We start from the raw sequence: 16,610 nt of genomic DNA, 5'->3' as shown, positions 1-16,610 counted from the left end.
AAGGAAGTTCGGACAGTTGCCGCTGGTTTTGGGCACGGCGGGCTTGGATCAGGCAGAAAGAAAGAAAAAGGAGGAAAGAAAGGTGGTGGGTGGTGGTGGTTGTTGCTGTTGTCGGGGAGAGACCAGGTGAAGTCAGAGAGAGATTTGAGGTTTTAGCTGATCCCTCTCTCTGAAGGAGAGGGAAGGAGAGAGTGAGAGAGAGTGAGAATTTTATTGCTTTCTTTCACAAGAGGGGATATTCTGAGCAGAGGCAAGAGAGAGAGAAGAGAGAGAGAGAGTTGCTGGGGTTGCTAAATACAGATTTTAACAATAAAGAGAAGGGGAAGGGGTTTGACACCGACGAGACCTGGACTTGCGAAAGATGACAGAAGAGAAGGAGAAGCTAGTCATCGTTGCTTTGCGGACTAGCGCCCCCCCTGAACTTTGATTACTGTTACTTGTGCAAATTATAGACATTGTGGGAAGTTGCCCTCGCAGGGTGAGCTGTTATTGCAGAACACTAACTACCTTTGTTCGTGTTCCCAGCGCTGCCTGGAGCCAGGGGTTTCTCTACCGCTTTTGTTTCCAAATGGTCACTGTAAAATCATTGACTATTGCTGCTGTGACTGCCGGGGCTGTTTAACACGCTACACATTGACTGTCGGGGTTAGGAGCTGGTCATCTTCGTTCCTGAAGGGCCCCCCCTTTGACAACAAGAATCTGCCGACTCCTTGCTTTGTGTGAGCTCTTGCTGGAAAAGACACTTTATTAATGCCTCAAGAATGCAGCTTCTGCGACGGAGGAGAGTGGGGCTGGGAGGGTTTGGGCTTTGGCGGCCTCTGAGGAGGTAATGCTACAAAAGAAAATGAGAATACTATTATTTGATTGTGACACTTCATATATTATAACAGTTCATTGAAGATCTAAGCAGTGCAACTCAAAATAGGACATGGTATTTTTTGTTTTTCAACAGAAGAATGAGATGTATATTTGCATAAAGGAGAAAGTTAAACATCTGTATTTCTATTGCATTTGCTTTATCATATTTATGTTTGAGTTAAAATAGCAGGGTTGGTATATATTTTTAAGTGGAAGGTTATGGATGATTATGTTTTGCAAAGCTAAGTTCTGTAAGACTTTAAACAAGTGACATTAAATAAATTTCATAATGCATTGATTTCCTAATTTTACAGGCACTGAACATTTAGAGGTGATTTTTTATGTATGTATTCATGTTTATGTACCATTTTTTTTAAAAAAAATTAGATTCCAGACCTTTTCATCCATGCATTCTAAAACCCCTCAATGGACCATCTTCCCAGTGATGTTGCCAGTTGCTATCCAGTATCGCTTCTTTTTTTCATTGTTCAATAATGATCTGTGAATAATCCTATCCAGTATCATTCTGCCATTTTTAATTGAGCAAATTAAATGTCAGCTTCTGCTTTCAAAATAGTCTATTGGGAATGCTGCTATTATGACAGCACCAGCTCCATGGTTGTCAGAGCTATCCATTTTACTGCCAAGTTTTCTTCAAAAATTAGAAGATGGTACAATGTTTCTTTTAAAAAAGCTATGGTTGTAAAATATGTATATCTTACTACTTACATGTATGTAATAATAGAAATTATTATATTTTTAAACTTGAAATAAATCATCTCAGTCGAGACAGTTTCTCAGATTTTTTTACATCAATCAGAACTTTTAAAAACTATTTCTAGATATGTTGATGGTTTCCCAAATTATGTATTATGTTGTGCATTAATAAAGTAAGATCAATTGGAAGTACTCAAATAAAACTGCATCCTAAATAACGTTTTTATTTACTTCGTACTTAGAAAATATTAACTTCGTTTTAGCTGAATGTAAAGAGCTCACAAATTGATTCTAAGAGTACCAACAATGTACATAGGAAATATGTAGAATATGACAAAAGACTAAAAGTAGTCTTAGATATCAAAATACTTTCATTCACTTGGATGCATAGGTGCTTACCACTCCTTCCTCCTTCTTCCTTCCTTCCTTCCTTCCCTCCCCTCCCTCCCTCCCTCCCTTCTTTTATGCATCAGCCGGGGTAGGGGAGAATGTTTGGAAAGAATAGCTTTGAAAGGTCTAGCTTTTAACTCATTAAAAAGTTCTTAAACCAATCTAACTTGGGATAAGAACAGCTAGAGTGATATACATCATTGTTTAAAATTGAAACAGCCAGTGGGTACTACTAAGGCCATATGAGAGTTGAATTTAAATAACAATTCCAGAACACGTATTTATTTATTTAAAAATTTTATATGGCTGTTCAACTTGCACATTGCAACTCCAGGCAGCATATAATATATCAAAAACAAAATGAACAATTTAAAATTGTTCAATTTAAAATTGGAAACATTAAAAGGGATGTATTTCTAGGGATAGAATCAAATCCTATGAACACATCTTAATTACCTTATAATTCATCTTAGAGTAGACATAATGAATTTTTATGAATATATGTTATTCACAAATATAGTGAGCAGTTTCTAGCAGAACAATTGATAGGCTGCTGCATGACGTTGTATTACATAGAAGAAAACATAAAGAGCTCAATATAGAGCTAAGACTTTTTATCCTAGATTTAATTTTTTAAAAAAGAAAAGATCACATGGCAAGATTTTCAAAATCATGAAGTTTGTTATTAAATAAATGTTCTGACATATTTGTCTCCCTGAGCAACCAAATTAACATACTTGTTGGTTTAAGACAGTTAAAGACCTTTCTTTCTGGATAGTCAAACCTTTTGTTTTTGAAACATTGCTTTCTGATGGAGAAAAACCATAGCATGAATGTTGAATACATTTATTTGTTTGTTTTTTAATTATTTAGTATTTATTCATTTATTTAATAAAATCCGAAGTCAATACTCTATCACCTGTTAGAAGTAGCCTGACAACTCATTTTCTCAGCTGCCTTATGAGGGAACCCTGACCTATGGACTCACAAATTAGACCACAAAGATAATGTTGACTTATCTCATACTATAGAGTGATTGATTGATTGATAGGATCCCAAAGGTGCTTTCATCTTATTGAGTGCAAGCTAAGGAAGACTTTCCACCTAACTTCGTTAATCATTTCCCATATCCCTAAAGCTTTGGTGATCTGAATGCAATTAGAGAGAAGCTTCATTCTACCTTATGATCTATTCCTATTATATAGGAATAGATCATAAGGGGTATTCCATGGATAAGTGGAAGGCACAACATGACCAGCAAGCAGCTGATCGTTAACCAGCTGGTGGAGAGCCGTCAATTTTTCGTGTGACACGGGCCATTGATAAATCCACACCGGTTCTTTAACCAGCCAAGTCAATGGGAGGGCAGTAATCTCAGTCTTCCAAAGTGAGGGTGGCACCCAATTTACTGAGCAGGTCACATCCCCAAAGGCTGACATGAATATCTAATATGAAGGAACGGACCTGAATGACCAAATCTGAATTAGGCAAATGGGCTGAAAGAAATTGCACACTTTGACATGCACTTTGATGACCCCCCCCACACCCCACACACTTGGACAGGGCTCAGTTGGCCAGGTGGCAGGCCACTGCTTGGCAGAAATCACTGAAACATCCGCTCCAGTGTCTAACATTCCCTCAAATGGCTTATCCTGCAGCACAATGATCTGATGGGGCCGTTGAAATGTGATCGGGGTAGTGATAGCAGCTATAACGGAAATGGCCGAGTTAGTAGAACCGAAGCCTCCTTCCCCTCTCTCCTTTAAGTCTCTCCCTGCCGGGACAAAATAAGGCAAATACAAGAGCTGAGCAGGGCTAGTGTAAATGGGTAAAATTTGAGGCAAATTGGTCCACAATTGAACATAAATAATTCCGGTATAGTCCAAATCTATCACCCCGGGGATAACAAAAATGCCTTTTTTACCCATGCTTGAATGCAGAAAGACAAGCCCTACATAATTTTGTGGCAGGGGGCCTGATAATTGAAATGGAACTACTTGAACCTCCCCTGGAAATTTAAATTTCACTTCCTCCTGCAGTTCAAATCAATTCCGGCACTACCTTTTGTAGCTGCAGGAGTATTTTCTATTGTTGGTCTGTTGTCTCTGTTTGGACTGGGGCCAGAGACCGGCCTGGTCAGCTGTTTCCCGACCGACATTCACTTGCCCAATAATAACCCTTCTGACACTTTGGGCATTTTGTTTTTGGCTTTGATCCCAGATGGAAAGAGGAGCAATGGAAAGAGGAGCGAGATGCTGCAGACATACCCTCCTGGCTTTCTACATTCCATTTTAAAATGATCGGGTTTGTCACAGTTGTAACACTTTCCTTGAGGCTTGCTGCCTTGTGATAAAGCAGCCGCCAATAAATTGGTTTGATAAGAGGCTGTTCCTATATCTTGACACGCCCTAATCATATCTGCCAAATCCGGACTTTTTTCCCAGACCAATAATTGCCCTTCGACATTCAGAAGTTGCATTGTCTTTTGCCAGCCTCATCAACAATTCCTGCTGAGCTTCAGGATTGTCTATCTGTCTCCGTAAGGCATCCTGTAGTCTATTAATAAAATCAGGATACGGCTCAGTAGCCTTCTATCTGATATTAGAAAAGGCTTGATGAGGCTTGCCAGAAACAGGCACTTTTCCGAAGGCTCGATAAGCACATTCAGAAGAAACCTGTAAAGTGGCAGCCAGTAGAACAACCTGGGCATCAACTGGGGCAAAGGGACCAGAAACATACAATTGATCAGGAATACCCCCCCCCCAGTTAAGAGCACGCACAGCACATAGATGTTTAAACTCGCTGTCCCAAGCTACATATTGCGCTGGAGTAAGCAACATGCGAAAGGTAGTTTTCCAATCTTCAGGCACTAAGATATGATTTCTCATAGTGGCTTCCAACATTCCCTGCACATAGGTACTTCCCAACCCCATATCTTGAATTCCTTTTCTTAGTTCTGTTAAAATTGCATATGACAAAGGGCGATATTCCACTATTTGAGTCCATTCTGATTTACTTGTCCTGTGGCATGTACTGGACAAACAAAAAGCATATCAGCAATTTCTTCTAATTTCCCCCTCTTTTTTCTAATTGTTCCTCTAATATTTTCCTTATGGGGGTGTACGATGGCTGTAAGGAGCCAAAAGAATTAGACTCTTCAGAAGAAGCTAAAGATCCAATTGGAGGTGCTTTCGGGGGAACATGTTTTACTTGATCATAATCAGGCAGCGGGCTTGTAATCAATTGTTGCCCTGCTGAAGCACCAGAGCCAAATTTTTCCACTGCTTGACGGCATTGATACCATCGATGTAATATCTGTACTGGAGCCCGGGGTTCAAGATGTAAAGTATGCCCTATGTTTACCCAATCTCGTAAACGGAGCGTCCCGCGCTCTGGATACCAGGGGCAATGTTTCTCTACCTCCTCAACCAGCTTCGTTATGTCTGCCTCAGGTGCTGTTATGCCTGACTTGTGTAACAGGAATCGAAGTTTCTGTACATGTTTCTGCTGGTGTTGAGATTGATTGCAACCCATACTTACCACTGAGGGGTCCCAGAGGACAAAGGTGCACCTAGGGGTCTGTTCCAGACGCTGGTAAGTATGTTGGCTGTTGCTACCCACGGGGGGGGTCCCATCTGGGGTGCCAGCTGATGGAATCAGAGACCAGTCATTGCAGGGTGCAAAGGTGTCTGACTGCCTTCGCAGTGTTTATATATTATTGCTTTTATACAGTTTTTCCAAGCAGCAAAAGATAAAGTAGCAACAGTATAGCAACAGCACTTTTATTGGTGGATACTCCTTGTCAATTCTTATGAATTTATTAGCCAGGGGCACCAGCCAAGGGCAGTTTTCTGAAACATCCTATTGGTGTGAACTAGGTGAGATTATGTGAACTAGGTGAGATCATGTAGTGAGATCATGTATTTGAGCCGAGGCAGTGTGCTGCACACGAACTCTACATGACCTCTGTCTCTACACTTAGGGAACAAGCCCTTCAAAACTTGTTGAAGAATTTCTGTACCTTGGCAGACTTCTGACTTCTCAGGCCAAGAATTAGATGGGGAATTTCAAAAAGCCATTTGTGCCAGCTGTCTTTGAAATAAGTTTTTACATTTTTAGTTCATTCTTAGAATACTTTAACATTTCTTCTGGTGACAGTTCTGAGATTTCTTTATAGTTGTGGGATCAATGGTGAGGATAAGGGTTTTTGGTTAGCCATCTCTCCATTGTTATCTAGCTTGTCTGGCTATTCTTACTTTCTCATCAGAAAAAGCAAATAGCTAAATATTTAAATCAAAATTTGATTATTGCCGTTGATCAGAAATCCAGTATAATAAATAATGAAACATTAAATATGAAAGCAGGATTGCTAAAATTGTTAATGATGTTTTGATATTGGAAATTAACAAGATGATTAAAGGATCCTTCAGAGTTTATTATTTTTCTACAGCATATTTTACTGTTACCATTTTTATTCAGTGAGTTTATGCTCACAGTTTGAAATTGTCCTTCTTCATATTTTACTCTTCTTTCTTTTTGGTTTTGATACATTGTTCCCTTATGTAAAAGCTCTCTTGATAAGTGGTGCCTGGATGCCAGAACTGATTTCATTATTTATTGTAGTCAGCCCAAGGATTGATGTGACAGCTTGATTATTTATGTAGTTGAATCCAAAATAAGAAATGTGGAAATCAGTTACAAGCATCTCTCATAATTCCAAAGAAGAAATCTTTTTAATTTTCCCTTTTTGTTTAACATTTTTCTCTGTATTATTACTGATATTTCTATATTGTAAACATATAAAATCTAGTTCAAGAAAAAAATGCCTGCTTCTCTGGCCTCTCATTCTATATATGAAGAACTATGGGGCTGAAAGTTATTATAGACCTTGGTTGGATTGGGGAAAAAAGTTACAGGAAACTTTTGAAAATTTGGAGGTAAATTAACAAATGGGACAAAATTACTTCATAATTGAACTTTAATAGTGTATTGTGTTTGTCTTAATAAATTCCAACTAATTTTATTTTAGATTGCTTGAAGTAAATTGCCCACAAACCCTGGATTATGAAACTAGCTTGTAATAACAAGCCACTGTTAGGATTTTAGATCACTTACTAATAGGAGCTGTTAGCTGTTAAATAATGGATGGTCAGCCTCTGATTGCTCTTCCTATAGCTCCCATTATACGCAAAGAGTTCTGTTCATTTTACTTTAGTAAATTTAGTTAATTTTCTCTAAAGTTGAGGACCAGAAAGGTCCCTTACTTGGGTATTGCAACGTAGAAATAACATTCTTCAGCAAGATTTTTGGAATGATGAGAAAATCAGCCACATGATTCTGCTCTGGATGGCTGCTTCCTATTAGCACAGTGGTTCTCAACCTGTGGGTCGGGACCCCATTTGGGGTCAAACGACCATTTCACGGGGTCGCCAAACAATGCAGTCCGCCATTTTTCCCCCTTTTCCTTAGCTGTGCTATTCCCTTTTATTCTATTGGCTTTTGAAAGCCAATAGAATAGACTCTCTTGAATAGAGTCTAATTCTATTGGCTTTCAAAAGCCAATAGGAATTGTCCAGGCTTTCTCTACCCTGCTGAGCCCGCCAAAATCCCATTCTGCAAACAGTGCTGCACCAGTTGAGTAGTCCTCGACTTACGACTGGTTGAGTAGTCCTCGATTTACGACCAGTTGGGGGTCGCGGCATTAAAAAGGTTGAGAACCACTGTATTAGCATAATACAATATCAGTAAAATGGGAAAGACTTTGTGGCTTCCAGAAGAACCACGATTGCATTTTTCTTTCTTTTTTCTTTTTACTGGTTTTGCATGTTTGATACAGTATTTTATTTCCACCCCCTCTTTGACATAACCCCTCACAACCCTGCATAGTATACAAAATCTTGCAAGGGTAATACGGAGGATCTAACAAGGATGAACCGCTTCTTCTCTTCCTGCTCATGAAAATCTAATTTTGACCTAATCCTCATTTAAATGGTCAATCCTCACCAGAAGGTCCAGCTTCTTCCAGATCCCTGGAGAAACTTTCATCAGCTTTCAGGCAGAGGAGATCTTCGGACCATTTCTCTGCCTGGAACTCCTCTATGTAGAAATCGTTTGCGACTTCTCCGGTAGAGCAGCAGCTTCTCCAGATTGAGTACTATGCAGATCTTCCTTATGTAAGGGCCCACATCAACTAACCACCCAAGAAAGCAGAATTCTTGAAACAGGCGTTGTCTCAAAAGGATACTTTTATTAGGGATCAGTGACAGTAGAGAAGTCAAGGCGAGATCTAGGGAAAATCCTGTGCAAATGGTATAGTTAAGCTACAATATTCCTTCTCCTACCAAGTTATAATGTCCATTTGAAATTCAGCCAATCCACAGGTGGTATGATATGTGGGCATCTCAAGGTCTTCTCCAGTTTTTGTTTCTCTGTAACCATTTCCTGATAAGGGAGACTCATTCCTTTCTCAAGGATAGGGGCAAGAGAGGGAAAATAGAAAATGAAAGTTATCCCAAGCTCCCCCTCCCCCCAGCAGAATGGCAGGCCCCAAAAGTAGAATATATGCAAGGGAAAACACAGAGGCTTTGGGGACCTGACAGTCACACGCCAGACATATTCTCATTCATGGCCTGATGCCCAGCCATATCTTTCCATTTCCTTTATAGCAGGGTGTCAAACTCAATTTCACTGAGGGCCGCATCAGCTTTGCGGTTACCGTTTGGGGGCTGGGTGGGTGTGGTCAAGGTGGGTGCAGCCTACTGGATGAGTGTGGATGGACTGGGTGTGGCCTACTGGGGGGGTGTGGCCAGCTCTACATCCTTTGCATCAAGGGTGCCTGTGGGGGCCTGGGCAGGAGTGGGACACATCTGAGGGTCTCTGGCAGAAGGGGGTGGGACCAGGGCAAGTGCCAAGGCATGGCCCACTGGAGGAGCCTCACCGTTCCTTTCAGGCCATGCGGGGGGGCTTATGGAGCTAAGACTGAATGCGTTTCAGCATAAATGATCACCACAAAATTGTACATTGGCTCCAGGCTGTCCTGGGCCAGGGCCAAGGCAGCGGGGGCCATTCCCTCACTGTTTCCATGATGGCTTCACAGGTCACATGAAACCACTTCGCAGGCCGCATCCAGCCTCCGGGCTTTGTGTTTGACATGTCTGCTTTATAGGGAGGAAAATCTGTGACCGCCCAGATGAGGCATGGGCGTACTGACAATTATGATTCAGCAACATTTGGAGAGTCATCTGTTTCTCTATCTTGACCTAGAATATATTTTTTCCTGCATTTTTGCTTATTTACAATTATACTTATAACCGTTGTAAGTTCAACACCTTTCTGTATGCCGTTGAATCACCTGACAGCGAACAAGGTCTATATCAATTCAGAGTCAAAAAGAAAAGAACACTTCAAACTAGGTTATAATAGGCTAAACACAGAACTCTTGATCCTTTGCAAATGTATAGTATGCACTTTACAAGGAGCATTCACTGAATTTCTCATAGTTCAATTAAATGATCATTAAAAAGGCTGTAGTGATAATTGCTTCAGATAATTTCCAAACATCAATGGCTTTTTTCAACTATTTCAGATAAAAAAAGAGTTAAAGGTCTCAATTATTTTGCTTACATGTTTCCATGAATACTGAAGTGTATACAAAATATAATCAGTATTGCTTATTTTCAAAATGAAGGCCACAGACATTTTAAATTTTTCTCTGGAATTTGGGAAAATAGGGGATTCATGAAATAGTCTGAGAAGTTACAATTTATCCTTTATGTGCTTTTTTTTGCTGTAGCCAAATATTAACAAGCAGAATAAATAATTCATTGTTCTCTGTTTTCGTTTTTTCTCCAAAGAACTCTTATTTACATTATAAAGTTATTTCCATGATTTCCAATATGAAAGTTGCTTCAGCCCCTTCCCCTTTAACCTTAGTTCTTTTTCTTGTAAAGGAATTGTCTTTTGCTTCTATAATTTAGGCTTGCTTCTGAGGTGAACAATTTCCCTATTTGTTGAGCCAGCTAGTCATCTCTAAAAGATATATGGGTAGTTAAGCACAGGGGAAAAAACAAGACCTCAAAGGAAGTCAAATTGCAAATCTTACTTTTAGTACATTTCTTTTTAAAACAATCATTTTTAAATTTGGTGTGAAGCAATATGGGATGGGGGGGAAGAAGAATCTTAAATAATAATGATAAATAATGATAAAGTTGGAAGGGACCTTGGAGGTCATCTAGTCCAACCCCCTGCTCAGGCAGGAAACCCTATACCATTTCGGACAAATGGCTGTCCAGTTTCTTCTTAAAAACTTCCAGTGCTAGCGCATTCACCGCTTCTGGAGGCAGGTTGTTCCACTGGTTAATTGTTCTAACTGTCAGGCAGTTTCTTCTTATTCTAGGTTGCTTCTCTCTTTGGTTAGTTTCCACCCGTTGCTTCTTGTCCTGCTTTCAGGTGCTTTGGAAAATAGCTTGACTCCCTCTTCTTTGTGGCAGCCCCTGAGATATTGGAACACTGCTATCATGTCCCCCCTCGTCCTTCTCTTCGTTAAACTAGACCACTGGTCGGCAACCTGCGGCTCCGGAGCCGCATGCGGCTCTTTGAGCCTTCCCCTGTGGCTCCCAGCCTCCTCTGCCTTTGTAGAGAGAGACAGAGACAGAGAGAGGCAATTGCGCTTCCCTGCATCCTTCTCTCTCTCTCTCTCTCTCTCTCTCTCTCTCTCTGTGTGTGTGTGTGTTTATGTTTTTTTGTGTGTGTGTGTCTGTGTGTATGTGTAAAAGAGAGTGCACTCACAGTGTTCTCCGAGGAGCTGAAAAGCTTACTGGGCGGAGCTCCTCCCTTTGCTGCATCTCTGCAGGAAGCAGGAAGGGCAGGAGAGAGCTAGCTAGCCCAGCTAGGCTGACTCAGGAATTCTGGGAGTTGAAGTCCATGAGTCATAAAAGAGATGAGGTTGCCTACCCCTGAGCTTGTTGGAGCTTGAAGCTTGCCAGGTGAGCAGCAGATAGGAGAGGGGGAGAGAGAGAGAGAGAGAGGAAGGGAGGGAGAGAGAGAGCGAGAGGAAAGAGAGAGAGAGAAAGAAAGAGGAGTGGCAGACCAAGGGCAGATAGAGAGGGAGGGAGGGAGAGAGAGACAGAGAGAGAGAGACCCTTTTGAGATCTAAAATGAAGATAACACTGCATATATCCTTTTTTACCTGTGTGTGTATGTGTATGTGTATGTGTATTATATACATATACATATATATATATATATATATATATATATATATATATATATATATATATATATATATATATATATGTTAGTCAAATAGTAATGATCACCAAGAGAGTATCTATAAAAATAGAATTTTAATCCACCGAGCTTTCGTCAAACACAATTGACATCGTCAGGGTTAAAAGGTAAGTGCCGGGGGAGAGTCTTATATACAGCTGTTTAATGTCTGCTTCCGGCTCCTGGAGCGTGTCATGGGCCCCAGCTGATCGGGTTGGGTCTCCAGCCTACATCCCACATTACTAATCTGCATTCTGTCATAAGTTGTTTCAGAGTTGGGAGTCCAGATCTTTTTGCCTTCCTTGCTCATAGATCTGCAAAAAGATCTGGACTCCCAACTCTGAAACAACTTATGACAGAATGCAGATTAGTAATGTGGGATGTAGGCTGGAGACCCAACCCGATCAGCTGGGGCCCATGACACGCTCCAGGAGCCGGAAGCAGACATTAAACAGCTGTATATAAGACTCTCCCCCGGCACTTACCTTTTAACCCTGACGATGTCAATTGTGTTTGACGAAAGCTCGGTGGATTAAAATTCTATTTTTATAGATACTCTCTTGGTGATCATTACTATTTGACTAACATGAATATTCCCAAGAGTCATGTTTTTGTTTTTATTTCCAATCATATATATATATATATATATATATATATATATATATATATATATATATATATACACATACATACATATACATACACACACACACATACATACATATACATACACACACAAACACACACACACAAAAACATACACACACTTATAATAAAGGTAAAAAGGATATATGCAGTGTTATCTTCATTTTAGATATCAAAAGGGTTTTGCGGCTCCCAGTGTTTTGTTTTTGGTGGGAAATGGGTCCAAGTGGCTCTTTAAGTGTTTTGGGTTGCCTACCCCTGAACTAGACATACCCAATTCCACCTGTCAATAGGACAGTCAAATAATGTAAACCAGTGTTTCTCAATCTTGACAATTTTAAGGCATGTGGACTTCAACTTCCAGAGTTGCACAGCCAGCATCGCTGGCTGTGGAATTCTGGGAGTTGAAGTCCACATGCCTTAAAATTGTCAAGGTTGAGAAACACTGATGTAAACGTAGTTACAAGTCTGGTCATAAGTCAGCTAGTACTTAGCATTAAAGCACTTTGTTCTTGGAATCTGAATCCAACTGAAGCCAGTCACATTAGTTTTAAAAGTAAGTCAGGAGATACCTAGTAAATCATAGGCCAGCATTTATTTGGGGCAAGTTTTTGGAAACATCACTCGAATAATAAAAAGAGCTGAGCAACAAGTTTTGCTGAAGATAAATCAACATGGATTCAGCAAAGGGAAATGTTGTCTTACCATGCACTTAGAGGTGAGTCTTCCCCGTGATATACTTGGATTTCCAAATATTCCTAGACGGCAGGTTCTGTCATTTGATGGATTGTTGCATTGTTAAAAAGCAGAAAACAAAGAGAAAGAATAAATGGTCAGTTTTTCGGTAGCAGGAAGTGGGGTCTTCTAGGAATATGTGTTGGGTCTAAGCATCTTAGCTTATAGATGAGTTACAGATTGATATAGGATGAGATTAGAAACCAGGAGACTGTATATATGTTCAAGCCCTATCTTAGCCATGAAAGCCAGCTAGGTGACTTTGGACCAATCATCTCATAGGGTTGTTTTTGTGGAGAAAATAGGTATGTGGGCTTGGTTTGCCACCTTGAGTTATTTGTAAAGATAATTAAAAAAAATAAATAAAGATGGGATACAAATAATAAAAAAGGATCTTTCTACTTATACAGTATATACAGTTTATAATTATCTTAATATAGGATAATTATCTTAATACATGATAGTGTATCAGGTTTGCTGATACACCACAGAATTCAGGTGAAAAATAAATGATGGTGAAGGGCTCCATTAGGATCTCTCTAAACTAGATGAATGGTCAAATAGTACAATTTAAGTAAGTGAAAAGTGAATTTACATCAAAGTAACACTCTCACTTCATAAATAAACTAGTGAGATTTGTGTTTCTGTGTCTAATCATAATGAAATTTAGTAGTAATTTAATGAAGATGTGCATTTAGCATACCCACTAGTGAAAAAGGCAAATTCCATCTAGTATTCATTAGCAAGGGAACTGCCAGTACTGTAACACCTTTATACAACTCTGTGGAATGTTTGTATTTGGAAAAGTGTGTATCAACAATCAAATGGAGTTACAGAAACTAGCATTGAAACAGGGTATATGGAAAGGTATAGAACAGTGTTTCTCAACCTTGACAATTTTTAAGCATGTGGACTTCAACTCCCAGAATTCCACAGCCAGCAATGCTGGCTGTGGAATTCTGGGAGTTGAAGTCCACATGCTTTAAAATTGTCAAGGTTGAGAAACACTGGTATAGAAGAAGTTGGGGGAAATGATTGGAGGACTCAGACATTTTCCCCAAAAGATCAAGATCTATACCAGCGGTTCTCAACCTGTGGGTCGCGACCCCATTTGGGGTCGAATGACCATTTCACGGGGGTCGCCAAACAACGCGATCCGCCATTTTTTTCATCAGCCGGCGCAGGGGGTGGCGCCGCGCATGCGCGCTGTGCAGGGGGCGGTGCCGCGCATGCATGCCACGCAGGGGGCGGCGCCATGCATGCGCGCCGCGCAGAGGGGCACCGCGCAAGCATGCCGTGCAGAGGGCAGCGCCACGCATGTGTGCCGCACAGGGGGCAGCGCCACGCATGCACGCCGCCTGCTTATGACCGGGGTCGCCGTATAAAAAGGTTGAGAACCACTGATCTATACATTCATGGTGAAAAAGATCTCTCTCTCCCCACCTCTCTCTCTGTTTCTCTCCCTCTCCCTCCCTCCCCTCTTGGACACTTTGTTGAAACTAACCAATGGAAAGTAGTTCGAAAGAAAAAAGAAAGGCATTTCTGTGGAATGTATTATTATCAATCCTGCTGAAAAACAATTCTAGTTCTTCCTTCTCAAAACTCCATTTTATTTTTCTCTCAGTTTCTTATTTTTCAGTCATGACATTTAAAGTAAGAGCTTGAAGCAGATATAGTCTTTCTCCTACTCACACAAACACACACAAACAAAGAAAAAAATTCTCTGTAGTAATATCCAATATTGATGACTCTTGATTAAACAGAACACAAAAAGAAACATGTTTTCAATTTTGCTCACCCGCATATCAAGATTTATTTTTCTATTTTGCTTCAGCTTAGACATGAACATTAGCATGGATCACTATCCTGGACAGCAATGAATGAATGAATGATGAAAATATAAGTTGTGACTTTATGTGTTTGTGTAGAAACAGGAGTCTGCACAGTCTGAAAGTAAACAGAGGATTAAAAGAATAATGGAATGCTCATTATTAGTACTATTGGACAAGCAAAATAATTCAAGGAAACTTATCAATATTTTCTGTATTATCAAATGTAGTTTTTGCCTATGAATGCTGACCTATTTCTTTGCTTTTTGATATTTTATGCTTTATAATTCCAAGGGAAACAGCAAACTATAAAAATAATGAAATACTGTATGTATTATTCTGCTTAATTGGACCTATTTAATGTGGTATAAATTGTGATTTCTAGAGTTTTCTGGTTAAATAGATTCTTGTTGGTAGGCTTCAATGTGCATTACATTTTTGCAAGTTTGTCCATCCATTGCTATCTCTTAATATATTCATTCAATAAAGCACATTAGTTCTCCATTTGTTTCATGCAGATTCTGACTTCCCACAAAAAAAAAGGAAATCTTTCTTCTTTTCTTGTTTTAATATATGGAATTTAGTAGAACACCCTAATGCTGGGGTTTAGAAAGTTTGTAAAACTTAAGGGATCTGCCTGTACTAGTTTCTTGAAGAAAGTCAGAAATATCAGCCTAATACAATATTGGCAAGCACCTCCTTAAGGATCAAGCTGAATAGATTTAATAAAACAGCACTTTGAAAACCTCTGCTTTTATATGACATGGCATTATTGCTGCATTTTCTTTAAAGAACGGTTAAGGGAAAACCCTAAGCCAGAGCTAATCTTGGTGCTTATTCACCTCCCTCTATCTATCATAATCAGGCCCTTATTCCAACAGCTTTTCCAAAGTGAACTCCCATTCAGATAATTTTCTTAGTCATGAGAAATAACTTAACTCTTTAGTAACAGTCACCCATTGCAATATTATTGGGATAATTCTGCTTGCCTATTTCTGTGTCTTCTGCTCCTGGCTTTTGTTTTAGAATCTAGATTACTGTCCATTTTGAGATGATTCAGAAAATGGGGTGATACTTTTAATTGTTAATACTTTTAAAAAATAAAAGAACACTTTATGACAAAATATAGCATGATAATCAAAGATCCTACTATAAATTCCATAAAGTTTGGTTGGACTTTCTTTTAATAATTAGGGATTATTCTTTAACAGAAATTGAAGACCCTTTTCTTTAATTATTATCATAGTGGCAGTTGCAGGATTTGTGAACTAGTGCTTTTCTTAATCACTTCTGTAGTGGATTCATGTCCTATGGATATCCTCTTTATACTCTCATCATCTTAGTGAATCCCAGTCCACCTATATTATTTCCACTCTACACTTTTTTTATATGTAAAATTCTTTCAGAAGTTTTAAGAGTCACGTGAAAGTGTTACACAACCATTTATAGTAGCTATTAATTAAAAAAATATCAGTTAACTATGAAATTGTTAACTTACATTGCCAATTTGTATTTAGAGAGCCTATTTGGTCTAGTGCAGATGTCCCCAACCTTTTGGCCATCAGGGACCATTTCGGTGGAGAGAGGTTTTTCCGCGGACCAAAGGATGTGTGGTTTTTGTGCTGCCTACTTTGTGTGGATGTGGCTTTCTTTGCTTGTGTGGACTGGTTGCTGGCATGCTGCAGCCTGGTAGTGGTCCACAGACCGTGGGTTGGGGACCCCTCGTCTAGTGGCTAAGGTATCAGGCTTGAAAGGGGGATAGTCCCACCTTATCCATGAAAGCCAGCTGGATGACTTTGGTCAGTCTCTCTCAGCCCAAACCACTTCACAGAGTGATTGTTGTGAGGAAAATGGAAGGCGGAAGGTATGTTGGATATGCTCGCTGCGTTGAACTATTTGCAAAAGTAATAAAGGCAGGTTACAAATAAATAAATACATAGAAATTAACCCATATGTTTGAACAGACGTGGGTTTCCTTCTGATAGACTTCAAACGCTGATTGAAAAAAACTTACTGTGAACATATTGTTGATAAATTCCACTGTTTTCTATTTTCAGGAGGAAGATAGCTGAGTATAAAAATGTACATTTTCAAGGCAACATTTGTGTGGGTTGAGGGGAATATTTGCCCATTATATTTTCACACTTTTTTTTGCTTTGCTTCACTGAG

The 16,610-nt window shown here is 39.6% G+C and overlaps 1 protein-coding gene across 3 annotated transcripts in view; it reads left to right on the top strand.

Moving 5' to 3' along the window:
• Positions 1-16,610, top strand: part of GFRA1 (GDNF family receptor alpha 1) — a 245,027-nt gene that overhangs the window by 168,740 nt on the left and 59,677 nt on the right. The gene's annotated exons all lie outside the window — the stretch shown is intronic.

This window comes from Crotalus tigris, unplaced genomic scaffold (genome assembly GCF_016545835.1).
Source record: "Crotalus tigris isolate CLP2741 ecotype Arizona unplaced genomic scaffold, ASM1654583v1 scf7180000019203.361967, whole genome shotgun sequence".
NCBI classification, from domain to species: Eukaryota; Metazoa; Chordata; class Lepidosauria; order Squamata; family Viperidae; genus Crotalus; species Crotalus tigris.
This window is presented reverse-complemented; position numbering and strand designations above follow the sequence as displayed.